Consider the following 12517-nt stretch of genomic DNA (forward strand, 5'->3'; position numbering starts at 1 on the left):
TCTGTTTCTACATTCTCTCTGTTTCTACATTCTCTCTGTTTCTATATCTCTCTCTCTGTTTCTAGATATTTCTCTCTGTTTCTACATTCTCTCTGTTTCTACATCTCTCTCTCTCTGTTTCTATATCTCTCTCTCTGTTTCTCTCTCTCTCTGTTTCTATATCTCTCTCTCTGTTTCTCTCTCTCTCTCTGTTTCTATATCTCTGTGTTTCTATATCTCTCTGTTTCTACATCTATCTCTCTGTTTCTGTATCTCTCTCTCTGTTTCTAGACATTTCTCTCTGTTTCTACATTCTCTCTGTTTCTATCTCTCTGCTGTTGTGTCATTGACTATCATTAAATGTGAAGTCTGTATATTATCAAATCAATTACGCAATTAAAATAATCATGTAACTATAATTAACTAGGAAGTCGGGGCACCACGGGAACATGTTGTTTATAGAGTGTCAATTTCCCGAATACAACTATTCAGATATTTTCCTATCTTATCAAAACAGTCGCTTTTTAATGAATTTAACCTCATCTGTTTCATTACTGAACGTCGCAAACCCTTGGATATCTGCACGAACCCGAGCCTAGATCATGAATCAGTGACGTACAAATTGGTTTAATTATTTCTTTACTAACTAACTAATCAAATCACAGAAATGCATGAAAACACACACAATTAGTTCATAGATGGGTTACTACACGATACAAAGAAAAAGTCCCTAGGGGACGAAACCAATGTGACGGCTTGGTAGACAAAGGAAAAGGGGGTAGGGACCGCTAGAGAGTGGGAGACTCATAGCTGATAACTACACTCATAGAAATGTCTAATACTTTGAATATGAAACAACAGCTCATTCGAAAAGGAATTGCACTTTACATATTTACGAGTGTATGTCTTGTTGTCTCTCTCTGTGGTCCCCGGTCCACCTGAAGGAGAGAGTCGACAGAAAAGCCTCTGTGGTCGCCGGTCCATCTGCTGGAGAGAGTCGACAGAAAAGCCTCTGTGGTCCCCGGTCCATCTGCTGGAGAGAGTCAACAGAAAAGCCTCTGTGGTCCCTGGTCCATCTGCTGGAGAGAGTCAACAGAAAAGTCTCTGTGGTCCCCGGTCCATCTGCTGGAGAGAGTCAACAGAAAAGCCTCTGTGGTCCCCGGTCCATCTGCTGGAGAGAGTCAACAGAAAAGCCTCTGTGGTCCCCGGTCCATCTGCTGGAGAGAGTCAGCAGAAAAGCCTCTGTGGTCCCCGGTCCATCTGCTGGAGAGAGTCAACAGAAAAGCCTCTGTGGTCGCCGGTCCATCTGATGGAGAGAGTCGACAGAAAAGCCTCTGTGGTCGCCGGTCCATCTGCTGGAGAGAGTCAACAGAAAAGCCTCTGTGGTCCCCGGTCCATCTGCTGGAGAGAGTCAACAGAAAAGCCTCTGTGGTCGCCGGTCCATCTGCTGGAGAGAGTCAACAGAAAGGCCTCTGTGGTCGCCGGTCCATCTCCTGGAGAGAGTCGACAGAAAGGCCCCTGGTTGCGTTCCTAATGGATACGTCAGGCATAGAATAGATGGCGGTTGTCTGTATTCTTCGTCCTATAGGCTACGTACATTTCCAGCTGCCGACTGAAAACGCCTCGTCTAAGATTTGCTCCTTATGTGGCAATGTTTCAGAGTTGAACCATTTCTAGCCGTGTAGCCAACACTACACGCTGTGTGGTCTCATGGCCTATAGAGTTGTAGTTCTTAACCTCATGGCCTATAGAGTTGTAGGTCTTAACCCCATGGCCTATAGAGTTGTAGTTCTTAACCCCATGGCCTATAGAGTTGTAGTTCTTAACCCCATGGCCTATAGAGTTGTAGTTCTTAACCTCATGGCCTGTAGAGTTGTAGTTCTTAACCTCATGGCCTATAGAGTTGTAGTTCTTAACCCCATGGCCTATAGAGTTGTAGGTCTTAACCCCATGGCCTGTAGAGTTGTAGTTCTTAACCTCATGGCCTATAGAGTTGTAGTTCTTAACCCCATGGCCTATAGAGTTGTAGTTCTTAACCCCATGGCCTATAGAGTTGTAGTTCTTAACCCCATGGCCTATAGAGTTGTAGTTCTTAACCCCATGGCCTATAGAGTTGTAGTTCTTAACCTCATGGCCTATAGAGTTGTAGTTCTTAACCCCATGGCCTATAGAGTTGTAGTTCTTAACCCCATGGCCTATAGAGTTGTAGTTCTTAACCCCATGGCCTATAGAGTTGTAGTTCTTAACCCCATGGCCTATAGAGTTGTAGTTCTTAACCCCATGGCCTATAGAGTTGTAGTTCTAAACCATTTGTCAGCTGTGTAGCCATCTCTGCACGCTGTCCGGTCTAATGGCCTATAGAATTGCAGCCATTCCAACGTGGGGACTCCATCCTGGCATTCTCTGACTTCATTTAAATTTTGTAGGAAGTGGCTTTTATACTCTGTGGAAGAAGGGGGCGTTCCATGACGCCGATCAAGTCTATGCTCACGTGGCCATGGCCACTGACTTGGTTAAAACCTTTATATAAAGAACAATTCTCATTTAGAAGGCTAACATCACATTAAATCTTTTCACAAACAGTTTCATATTTACTCATTCATTGTATCCAACATCTAGATGTAAACCTGAGTGTACACAAGCAGAGTAATGTGGGTCTCCTGTCTCTCACGAGGTCACCAAATGAAACAACTTTGACAGGATTGTTCTTTAAATACCCACGGACCATTCCCACATTCTCAAAATTAGAAATATTGTTTAATTATTCAAACTTTTGATTGTCCAAGTGTCTCTCTGTGTTCCACAGTTTACATTCCAATCTGGAACACCACAGAGCATAGAGAACACCACAGAGCATAGAGAACACCACAGAGCATAGAGAACACCACAGAGCATAGAGAACACCACAGAGCATAGAGAACACCACAGAGCATAGAGAACACCACAGAGCATAGAGAACACCACAGAGCATAGAGAACACCACAGAGCATAGAGAACACCACAGAGCATAGAGAACACCACAGAGCATAGAGGCAGCGAATTTTATGACCGACCACAAAACAGCCGACTTCCCGCACGCGTTGGAGCGGACCCACTGTATCCTGCTCCTTCAGATCGTCACAGGAGATTTACGACACTGTTTCCCTCTCATTGTCTGATATTTCTTCTCTATGTCATTTTCCCTGTGCTCTCTCATTGTCTGATATTTCTTCTCTATGTCATTTTCCCTGTGCTCTCTCATTGTCTGATATTTCTTCTCTATGTCATTTTCCCTGTGCTCTCTCATTGTCTCACAATTCCATTAAATCGAATAAAGCTTTACTGGCAGGGAACACAAGTAAATATTGTCATTTTGTGTGTGTGTGTGTGTGTGTGTGTGTGTGTGTGTGTGTGTGTGTGTGTGTGTGTGTGTGTGAGTGTGTGTGTGACACAGATACAGAAAGAACACACACCACCTCCCCTCTCCAGGTAGCAGTAAGAGGAATGAAGGGATAAGGCTGCCACCTCCTCTCTCCAGGTAGAGGAATGAAGGGATAAGGCTGCCACCTCCTCTCTCCAGGTAGAGGAATGAAGGGGATAATGCTGCCACCTCTCTCCAGGTAGAGGAATGAAGGGGATAAGACTGCCACCTCCCCTCTCCAGGTAGAGGAATGAAGGGGATAAGACTGCCACCTCCCCTATCCAGGTAGAGGAATGAAGGGGATAAGGCTGCCACCTCCTCTCTCCAGATAGAGGAATGAAGGGATAAGGCTGCCACCTCCTCTCTCCAGGTAGAGGAATGAAGGGATAAGGCTGCCACCTCCTCTCTCCAGGTAGAGGAATGAAGGGGATAATGCTGCCACCTCCTCTCTCTAGGTAGAGGAATGAAGGGGATAATGCTGCCACCTCCTCTCTCCAGGTAGAGGAATGAAGGGATAAGGCTGCCACCTCCTCTCTCCAGGTAGAGGAATGAAGGGATAAGGCTGCCATCTCCTCTCTCTAGGTAGAGGAATGAAGGGATAAGGCTGCCACCTCCTCTCTCCAGGTAGAGGAATGAAGGGATAAGGCTGCCACCTCCTCTCTCCAGGTAGAGGAATGAAGGGGATAATGCTGCCACCTCTCTCCAGGTAGAGGAATGAAGGGGATAAGACTGCCACCTCCCCTCTCCAGGTAGAGGAATGAAGGGGATAAGACTGCCACCTCCCCTATCCAGGTAGAGGAATGAAGGGGATAAGGCTGCCACCTCCTCTCTCCAGGTAGAGGAATGAAGGGATAAGGCTGCCATCTCCTCTCTCTAGGTAGAGGAATGAAGGGATAAGGCTGCCATCTCCTCTCTCTAGGTAGAGGAATGAAGGGGATAAGGCTGCCATCTCCTCTCTCTAGGTAGAGGAATGAAGGGATAAGGCTGCCATCTCCTCTCTCTAGGTAGAGGAATGAAGGGGATAAGGCTGCCACCTCCTAAAGCTGCAAAGAAAGCACAAATACCCTGACACTGGCTAACCATGTGCTCCTTCCTATAAGTACCACGGCTTTACCTTCAATCGTACAGTATTACCTTCAAATAAACATAATTTGTCCAGACATGAATGTAGACATCCCATTGAATCACTGCTCTTTCACCTCAGAGCATCAGTAAATGAGTATCACCATGCAAGAAACAACCAAACCTGGTACATACTAAATTCCATAACGTAGCCTTTCTCAAAGTGACCAAACCAAGTGTATCATAACAACACCTTTCAGCTCATTCATCTCATCCTGGGCTTTCTCCAGACTTTCTCCAGACTTTCTCCAGACTTCTAGCTACTAGTAACTGAGCTAAACGACTACCGCCCCGTAGCACTCACATCCGTCATCATGAAGTGCTTTGAGAGACTAGTCAAGGACCATATCACCTCCACCCTACCTGACACCCTAGACCCACTCCAATTTGCTTACCGCCCAAATAGGTCCACAGACGATGCAATCTCAACCACACTGCACACTGCCCTAACCCATCTGGACAAGAGGAATACCTATGTGAGAATGCTGTTCATCGACTACAGCTCGGCATTCAACACCATAGTACCCTCCAAGCTCGTCATCAAGCTCGAGACCCTGGGTCTCGACCCCGCCCTGTGCAACTGGGTACTGGACTTCCTGACGGGCCGCCCCCAGGTGGTGAGGGTAGGCAACAACATCTCCTCCCCGCTGATCCTCAACACTGGGGCCCCACAAGGGTGCGTTCTGAGACCTCTCCTGTACTCCCTGTTCACCCACGACTGCGTGGCCACGCACGCCTCCAACTCAATCATCAAGTTTGCGGACGACACAACAGTGGTAGGCTTGATTACCAACAACGACGAGACGGCCTACAGGGAGGAGGTGAGGGCCCTCGGAGTGTGGTGTCAGGAAAATAACCTCACACTCAACTTCAACAAAACTAAGGAGATGATTGTGGACTTCAGGAAACAGCAGAGGGAACACCCCCCTATCCACATCGACGGAACAGTAGTGGAGAGGGTAGCAAGTTTTAAGTTCCTCGGCATACACATCACAGACAAACTGAATTGGTCCACTCACACAGACAGCATCGTGAAGAAGGCGCAGCAGCGCCTCTTCAACCTCAGGAGGCTGAAGAAATTTGGCTTGTCACCAAAAGCACTCACAAACTTCTACAGATGCACAATCGAGAGCATCCTGGCGGGCTGTATCACCGCCTGGTATGGCAACTGCACCGCCCTCAACCGTAAGGCTCTCCAGAGGGTAGTGAGCTGCACAACGCATCACCGGGGGCAAACTACCTGCCCTCCAGGACACCTACACCACCCGATGTCACAGGAAGGCCATAAAGATCATCAAGGACATCAACCACCCGAGCCACTGCCTGTTCACCCCGCTATCATCCAGAAGGCGAGGTCAGTACAGGTGCATCAAAGCTGGGACCGAGAGACTGAAAAACAGCTTCTATCTCAAGGCCATCAGACTGTTAAACAGCCACCACTAACACTGAGTGGCTGCTGCCAACACACTGACACTGACTCAACTCCAGCCACTTTAATAATGGGAATTGATGGGAAATGATGTAAATATATCACTAGCCACTTTAAACAATGCTACCTTATATAATGTTACTTACCCTACATTATTCATCTCATATGCATACGTATATACTGTACTCTATATCATCGACTGTATCCTTATGTAATACATGTATCACTAGCCACTTTAAACTATGCCACTTTGTTTACATACTCATCTCATTTGTACATACTGTACTCGATACCATCTACTGTATCTTGCCTATGCTGCTCTGTACCATCACTCATTCATATATCCTTATGTACATATTCTTTATCCCCTTACACTGTGTACAAGACAGTAGTTTTGGAATTGTTAGTTAGATTACTTGTTATTACTGCATTGTCGGAACTAGAAGCACAAGCATTTCGCTACACTCGCATTAACATCTGCTAACCATGTGTATGTGACAAATAAAATTTGATTTGATTTACTACACGAGAAGGTGTGTGCAACGGTCTTCCCGCCACATCCCCATTCAATACCAAACTCATGCAGCTCAGATGAACGGAGGGGCTTGATATATATATATTTTAAATTGACCTTTATTTTACTAGGCAAGTCAGTTAAGAACAAATTCTTATTTTCAATGACGGCCTAGGAACAGTGGGTTAACTGTCTGTTCAGGGGCAGAACGACAGATTTGTACCTTGTCAGCTCAGGGATTCGAACTTGCAACCTTTCGGTTACTACTCCAACGCTCTAACCACTAGGCTACCCTGCCGCATACCTATGACAGAACACCGAAAGCAAAGAAGAGAATAAAAACGAACAACCTGCCGTAACAGGAGTTACGACTACAGTTTGGCAACCAACAGCAGGTAAGTTGCACCTTTAGTGCAGAACCAACTTCCATCTCACTGCAGAACCCTCCCTCTATGAGAGTTACCATTCAAAATACACCAAATGCATAATATGACAATAACAAAATACCAAAATGGAAGAAGAGAAAAGAGAGCAGGTACGTACTGTATCTCTGAGGCAACACGGCCACTCCGGACAGCTCCATGCTGAAGCGAGTCAGAGCACTGAGAGGTGTGGAAAGAAGGGCAGCTCCTGCCAGCAGACACACGATGTGAACACTGAAGGGAGCGCCTGGCTTTGTGAGCACTCTGCTCTTCAGCCCAGCAGAGACACACACAGCATATGTGTGCCTATGTGTGTGTGAAAAGGGGTGATTGTCTGTCTGTCTGTCTGTCTGTCTGTCTGTCTGTCTGTCTGTCTGTCTGTCTCTGTGTGTGTGTGTGTGTGTGTGTGTGTGTGTGTGTGTGTGTGTGTGTGTGTGTGTGTGTGTGTGTGTGTGTGTGTGTGTGTGTGAGAGAGAGAGAGAGAGAGGAGAGTTCATGCATGTGGGGGGGGCATTATGTTTTGTGAGACATGTTTATATGTAATGAATGGATGGATGGTCAGAGAGATAGAGAGATAAGAGAGGAAGGGTGTGGACAGATGAAAACCGACAAAAGAGAGAAAAGGTGGAAGAGATGGAGAGATAAGGAAACAAGGGAAAGGTAAAGGGGACATTAAATGAGGACACTGAGAAACAGAGGATGAGAGAGAGAGAGAGGATGAGAGAGAGAGAGAGAGGATGAGAGAGAGAGAGAGAGAGAGAGAGAGAGAGAGAGAGAGAGAGAGAGAGAGGATGAGAGAGAGAGAGAGAGGATGAGAGAGAGAGAGAGAGAGAGAGAGGATGAGAGAGAGAGAGAGAGAGAGAGAGAGGATGAGAGAGAGAGAGGATGAGAGAGAGAGGGGATGAGAGAGAGAGAGAAAGAGAGAGAGAGGATGAGAGAGAGAGAGAGAGGATGAGAGAGAGAGAGAGAGAGAGAATGTGTGCGTGTGCGTGTACGTGTGTGTGTGCGTGTGTGTGTGTGCGTGCGTGCGCCTGCGCATGTGTGTGTGCGTGCGTGTGTGTGTCAATGTATGTGTGTGTGTGTGTGTGTGTGTGTGTGTGTGTGTGTGTGTGTGTGTGTGTGTGTGTGTGTGTCTGTCTGTGTCTGTGTGTGTGTGTGTGTGTGCGTGCGTGCGCCTGCGCATGTGTGTGTGCGTGCGTGTGCGCGCGCGTGTGTGTGTGCACGTGTGTGTGTCTGTGTGTGTGTCTGTGTGCGTGTGTGCGTGTGTGTGCGTGTGTGTGAGCAGAAAAGAGGGAGGGTTTTCATTAGAGAGGTTTATTAGCTGAGCCCTGGCGGTATCACACTATGGGGAGCAACACTCACCTCCTCTGTATTGGTACAGTAATGTACTGATTCCCAATAAACAGAAGTGCTGAGGGCATCTGTGTGTATAGGTGTGCGCGTGTGTTAGTGTGCATATGTGTGTATGCTAAGGTAACAGTGGGAAGTTGATACATGGAGCACTTTTAGGGCAGTGGGCTGGGCAGAGGCACCTATCACAGCAAAGCTCTCGGCTCCAATAACATCCCTTCTTCATAGATCTCCTTTACTCATGGTACCGTATCCCAACAGTCCTGGTACTGTCTACCAATAGTCCTGGTACTGTCTCCCAATAGCCCTGGTACTGTCTCCCAACAGTCCTGGTACTGTCTACCAATAGTCCTGGTACTGTCTACCAATAGCCCTGGTACTGTCTCCCAACAGTCCTGGTACTGTCTCCTAAATAGTCCTGGTACTGTCTCCCAATAGCCCTGGCACTGTCTCCCAACAGTCCAGGTACTGTCTCCTAAATAGTCCTGGTACTGTCTCCTAAATAGTCCTGGTACTGTCTCCCAGTAGTCCTGGTACTGTCTCCCAATAGTCCTAGTACTGTCTCCCAATAGACCTGTTACTGTCTCCTAAATAGCCCTGGTACTGTCTCCCAATAGTCCTGGTACTGTCTCCCAATAGTCCTGTTACTGTCTCCCAATAGTCCTGATACTGTCTCCCAATAGTCCTGGTACTGTCTCCCAATAGCCCTGTTACTGTCTCCCAATAGCCCTCGTACTGTCTCCTAAATAGTCCTGGTACTGTATCCTAAATAGTCCTGTTACTGTCTCCTAAATACTCCTGGTACTGTCTCCCAATAGCCCCAGTATTGTCTCCTAATAGTCCTGTTACTGTCTCCTAAAGAGTCCTGGTACTGTCTCCTAAATAGCCCCAGTACTGTCTCCCAATAGCCCTGGTACTGTCTCCTAAATAGTCCTGGTACTGTCTCCTAAATAGTCCTGGTACTGTCTCCTAAATAGTCCTGGTACTGTCTCCTAAATAGTCCTGGTACTGTCTCCTAAATAGTCCTGGTACTGTCTCCCAATAGTCCTGATACTGTCTCCCAATAGTCCTGGTACTGTCTCCCAATAGCCCTGTTACTGTCTCCCAATAGCCCTCGTACTGTCTCCTAAATAGTCCTGGTACTGTATCCTAAATAGTCCTGTTACTGTCTCCTAAATAGTCCTGGTACTGTCTCCCAATAGCCCTGGTACTGTCTCCTAAATAGCCCTGGTACTGCCTCCTAAATAGTCCTGGTACTGTCTGCTATATAGTCCTGAAACATAGAATGTCATACTCTGTGGACTGTCTCGGATTTACATACAGAATAATATGAAATGCTACAAGACCAGGTTGGATATCCGACATCAGGCCTTTTTTTCTCCACAATCCGACCAACCCCCATAGAATAGTTCCCGAGAGCCCATCAGTGACCCGCAAAATAACTGACTCCAAAGCAGAAGTTATTAGGTTATTCCACACCATGCATTAATTCATTTGTGTATCTATTATTGGGTCGGCAGGGTAGTGGTTAGAGTGTTGGACTAGTAACCGGAAGGTTGCAAGTTCAACCCCCGAGCTGACAAGGTACAAATCTGTCGTTCTGCCCCTGAACAGGCAGTTAACCCACTGTTCCTAGGCCATCATTGAAAATAAGAATTTGTTCTTAACTGACTTGCCTAGTTAAATAAAGGTAAAATAAAATTCAACATTTGGATTAAAGGAAACCCTGCTAAGAATTTAGGCAGGTTGAGGGTTAGCATTGTGGTAGGGTTAGCATTAGGGTTCAGGTTTGATTTATGACTTGGAGGCTGTGCCAGCTAGTCGCCACTTTGCAGTGCTGTCTCCTGGGGAAGATTTATCACAATAAATGCCAACCTGCTGAATTAAGAACGAAAGGCCTATCTTCTCATTTTCACAATGCGATACTGCACATTGACAACAGAAATGGATTTTGAATAAGAGCCTTCTAATTAGCCTTCTTCTTACCTAAAGCTTATAGCCGACATAACAAAACAATACCTATTTGAAATTCAATAGTTCAGATAATAACATCGTTTAATTGAAACTTGAATATAAAAATAACCAAATTACCGTAAACAAATACCTGCTTGCAGTTTTGCAGGCGGTGCATCCATCTGCCAGGTTTTCCTGCTTGGCCACAATGACTCCAATATCTTTCCAAACCGGCGCTTTCACTCGCACAGCACCTGTTTCCACGATAGTGTATTTCACCATCATCACCTTTAGTTGATTGTTTTTCCTGTTAAGTTAGCCATGTTTGCGTGAGCTAGGAGGCAGTGAAAATAAACTTGACAACGCATTTTCTGTCGGGTGGCGGAAGGGAACACGAGCTCTGCAGGTGGACAAATTAGAGCGTTTCAGCACCACATAAATAATGGACAGTTCTCTGCGCCAGTCTCTCTGTGTGGCTATCAAGCTCCTGGTGTCCGATCTCAAGGCTTGACAGAGGATAGTACGGAAGGCCCAGTTCATCACTGGGGCCGAGCTCCCTGCCTTTCAGGACCTCTATTCAAGGCGGTATCAGACAGCGCACTTTTACCAGAAATATCCTAATTGGAAACTGCCACATGTGAAGGTAATGCATCTAAAAGCAGGCGGTGGTGTGTACTCATGGATGCCAAGGGAAGACAGGCTTCCCCAAAATATTTAGTCTCTCTCTTTTCCTTCAATTCGCAAGAGGCTGAATAATATATCTCATTGGAGAAAGCATCAGAGCGACTGAAACGGCGCCCCTCTGTCTCAGTAGGTGTAGCGTATCTATCTGGTGCTGTCTGGTCAGAAAAAGTATGACGTTGTTAACGCCCGTAGCATTGAATGCAAGGGAAGCCAGCGAGCATTTGTCCTCCCTTGAAAAAAATGTATATATATATATATATATATATATATATATATATATATATATATATATATATATATATATATATATATATATATATATATAATAGCCAATCAGCTTTGAAATGTGGCATCTAGTTGTGTTGTTGTCCTCTGGTGGCTAGCTGGCTAGCTAGAAATCGGCCTTTTCTAAATTAGCCATGGATGGAGATATGGATTTGGACTTTTTTTTTGTTTACCCTTTATTTAACTACGCAAGTTAGTTAAGAACAAATTCTTATTTACAATGACGGAACTAACCAATCACCGCCGGTTGAGATACAGCCTGGAATCTAACCAGGGTCTGTAGTGATGCCTCTAGCACTGAGATGTAGTGCCTTAGACCGCTGCGCTACTCGGAAGCCCATTACAATGGCCAATGATTATAACGGTGATTCTGATCCAACCATATATTCATACAGTGATGTGGGCCTGGCCTGAGTTGATGGAAGTTCAACATGCAGCTAGATGTGGTATGCTAATGTTAACTAGCTGGCCTGGCGCATCGTTGCCCATGAAAGGAAGTTAGGCTAGCAAGCAAGTATTTTTAGGAAAACAAAACTAAAAGTTAGCAAGCAAGCAAGTAGGCTAGCAAGCAAGTAGCCTAGGAAAACAAAACTAAAAGTTTGTACTGTCATAGACCGTTTAGTCAACATGAAAGAGGAGGATGGCATTGGCGTTTCTCTACCAGTAGGGGGAGTCAACATGCTTTAACTACTGGCACCCAGACACACACACACACACACACACACACACACACACACACACACACAAATCAGAACCATGGACTGACTGCCACATCATATTTAGCTTACGTTGATTGGACTAAATCGTTTTTGTTATCTTGTAGGAGTAAGCAGAGGTGATTTGATGATGTTGAAATGTTGACATTGAAATGGTGCTGGAATAGTGGAGGCAGTTCCTGTTTTCTTTGTGACTTGTGGTAACTCTCTGAGGTTCTAAATCAGTAGTTTAGTAGTCCGAACATTATCTTGCTTCACCATGCTGTAGGTCATGTAACTGTTTGTTACACGCTATAAGTTTTGTGGACTTCACCTGACAGAGGTTGCTCTCTGGTGTCGTGATAAAACAAAAAGGTGTGGTTGAATTTATTCTGCCACTGTGTCTTCTTATTGTCTCGGCCTTAGGCCTCTATATCACAGTCACAAGGCATATGAACTAACAGGTTATAACAACACAATTACCACAACACATACAGTTGAAGTCGGAAGTTTACGTACACTTAGGTTGGAGTCATTAAAACTCGTTCTTCAACCACCCCACAAATTTCTTGTTAACAAACTATGGTTCTTGCAAGTTGGTTAGGACATCTACTTTGTGCATGACACAAGTCATTTTTCCAAAAGTTGTTTACAGACAGATTATTTCACTTATAACTGCATCGA

The sequence above is a fragment of the Oncorhynchus clarkii genome, chromosome 9, assembly GCF_045791955.1.
Source record: "Oncorhynchus clarkii lewisi isolate Uvic-CL-2024 chromosome 9, UVic_Ocla_1.0, whole genome shotgun sequence".
NCBI classification, from domain to species: Eukaryota; Metazoa; Chordata; class Actinopteri; order Salmoniformes; family Salmonidae; genus Oncorhynchus; species Oncorhynchus clarkii.